We start from the raw sequence: 2,794 nt of genomic DNA on the forward strand, positions 1-2,794 counted from the left end.
CAGTATTGTCTTGGAGTGACACGCTGAATGATAATTAAATATGCCACTTCTGCTTCACTGATTCATTTCCTGCACAGTTTCAGAGCCCAGATGAATACATTTTTTTTTTCTGGGCAGAATGGTTTTATTGTATCCAGTTTGGCCTCATTAGGGAGGCCACAAGGGCTTGTTGTGGGTGTAGGGCAGAGGCTGGGGGCACCCCATGAAGACATAATGCTTAACACCACTAAATACCTCAGATGCTGCATTGTTGTCTGCAGATCTCAATCGGTTAGATTCCTTGTTTAAAGAAAGAGGTTTATTTTTAAGCAGGCAGGAAGCTTTCTGAGAATCTAATGAAAGACTCAGCAGTCATGCCGAGTCGTTGGTCATAAAGACGTATTGGTTAACAAGGAATCTATACACTGTCTCTCTCTGTTGATGACTGCGAAATGCTTGATATGCTGGCGTTTTTCTTTATGCTGCTGTAAGTGTAGCTCGCTCTATCTGTGCTGGACAGCGTCCAGGCAGCGAGCCTCCTTACCCTGCCCTGCCCTGCCACCAGGCCTCCTTTGCTTGTGGATCTTGGTTCAGAGGAACGCCTCCTTGGTGGCTGTGACAGGGGGAATTAGGCGAGAGATGCGGGCCCACTTGCCCTGCGTAAGGGCTTATCTTGGGCTAAGCTGAGGGACTAACAGCAAAGCCTGCCTTTGCTCCAGCCGGTCTGAGGGCAGAGGGAGCCATCTGTCCACTCTGTGGATCACTGCAAAACAAAGGGAGCAAACACTGACCGCAGACTTCAAACTAAAAGGGCCATTCATTTCAAAGGCACCAGAACCAAAGAAGAGGAGCAGGAAATTCTCTCACACAAGGTCAGTTTGTGTAAATCATCGGCCTCCATGACTGGAGGTCAAATCTTCTTCTTTATATAGTTTCTGACTATAGTAATCCTGAGTTTAAGTAAAAGAGATACTTGAAGGCATCACTTCTGCACATCCAATTGAAGGCAGACAATGTGAGTCTTTGTTTTAATGCTCTACCCCTGACTCCTATTAGGTTGAGATGTTTTGAGCGGCTTGTTTTTTTCAGCTCTCTTCTGTTTTATTTTGTCAAACTCATCCCTTTCAAGCTTATGTGAGTTCACACCTAAATCCAACTTGTGAAGCATCTCTGTTATTATAACCTTAATGCTGCATTCTGCTTGGCCTCATGTTATGTGCAGGGTCACAACAAAGCTATAAATAGTCACCACTTCAGATATTTGCGCTGTAATCTCTCTCACAGGGGTTTTTAAAAACTGTTTTATCGCCATCACCGTCAGACACGCATCTTATTAAATACAATGCCTTTATTGATTCGGTGACACCTCGAACACAGAGTATAACACAGTATTTGATGAAGCGTAGCACATTTTAATGTAATTACATTGTTAAGAATGAGACATTCTTTGCTTTAGCCTTAGATTTTGAATTCATAGTCAAACGAAATCCCTCCAGTAATCCACTTAGACATTGTTCGACATTTCCCTCCAGGATTAAGGCCCTGCGTTCGCGCGTGTGTATGTTTTAATTGTCTGAGGCATTGTGTCTGTCAGTGTTCACCGAGCAGAGTTTGCACATAGATGATCTCGTTTTTATGGTGTAGACTCCTCGGCCGCCGTCGTGCACCGTGGTTTTGTTCAGAAGTCTTGAGCGTGGACTTGCTGGAGGTGACAGAAATAGGTCAAAAGGGTCTTAGCATTAACTAAACAAATCCGGGGCTGTAGGATTAGAGAGAGATGCTGCTGTTTGTTTGATGTCGCCATTGTAACGATTCACAGGGAGGAGAATACTGTGGATGTTTGCAGAAAGAAGCTAGTCTCTTATTCATGTCTTATTGTTTAGTTTAGTTTTATCAGATGATTGAGATCCAGGCAGTTTTATCGAGTGAGGACTGGGCTGGGATTGTTTTCTTTTCCTCATCCTGGTTATTTGCTGCGTTATTGGTGTCAGTTGATCCCAACACACCTCAGATGATTATCACTAAGTGGATTGTGTGATTGGTGCGGTGACTGAGGGTTATCCATGCTACTTTTTTGTGTTAAATAAGGATATAGAGTTCTCTATGGAATCTTTCATAATAAGCTCTTCCTCCTTTGTTCAAGGGAAACACAAACATTAAATACTATAATGTTGCCATTGGACACTATATAAACGACTCTCTTTAGGTTAGAAACTAGAAAAGGCCGAGGCAAGAAAAAAAAAAGTATGAAATTTAATAGATTAACATTTCAGAATAAGATTAAATCAAGATTATAATTAGAGAAATTGACTAAATAATTCCTGGGAGGAACAAATTATGGGACAACTGCTGAAGCTGCTGCGTATAGTAGAAAATGGCAGGTAAACAGAATAAAGAGCAGAACAACAGAATAAACTACCAGTAAACAATGAGAACATGTGAGCTTGAATGCAAATGCATGTGAAGAGAAATGATAAGTGAACAAAAAGAGCAAGCGAGGAAAAAGGGCTAATCAACAAGAAATGAGCTAAAAAATGACATCAACAGATATTAGCCTAGTGCAGGGGTCACCAACGTGGTGCCCGTTTGGCACCAAGGGGCCCTCATGGACAACATGGGGGGCCCTCAGCATCTTTTAAAAACAGAACAATTCACCAGTGGACTAAATCTGAAATGTTATTTTTTACTGAAGCTCTTATTTTGAAGCATTTATGAAGCATTTTATCAAATCAATAAATTAGAACATTTGAGGATTTATATGGATTTCATAATGAGAATATCTAAAAGCAAATAAAAAAAAAAAAAAAAAAAAAAA

General features: G+C 41.1%; 1 protein-coding gene across 1 annotated transcript in view; it reads left to right on the forward strand.

Moving 5' to 3' along the window:
- Nucleotides 1-242: 242 nt before the first annotated feature.
- The window catches only part of LOC107088113 (poly(rC)-binding protein 3-like), a 28,833-nt gene continuing 26,281 nt past the window's right edge, over nucleotides 243-2,794 (forward strand). Inside the window, exon 1 of the mRNA XM_015380065.1 lies at nucleotides 243-851. The gene's annotated coding sequence lies outside the window, so the exon portion shown is untranslated. The remainder of the gene's footprint in view (nucleotides 852-2,794) is intronic.

Source organism: Cyprinodon variegatus, unplaced genomic scaffold (genome assembly GCF_000732505.1).
Source record: "Cyprinodon variegatus isolate N-32 unplaced genomic scaffold, C_variegatus-1.0 Scaffold11, whole genome shotgun sequence".
Taxonomy (NCBI): Eukaryota; Metazoa; Chordata; class Actinopteri; order Cyprinodontiformes; family Cyprinodontidae; genus Cyprinodon; species Cyprinodon variegatus.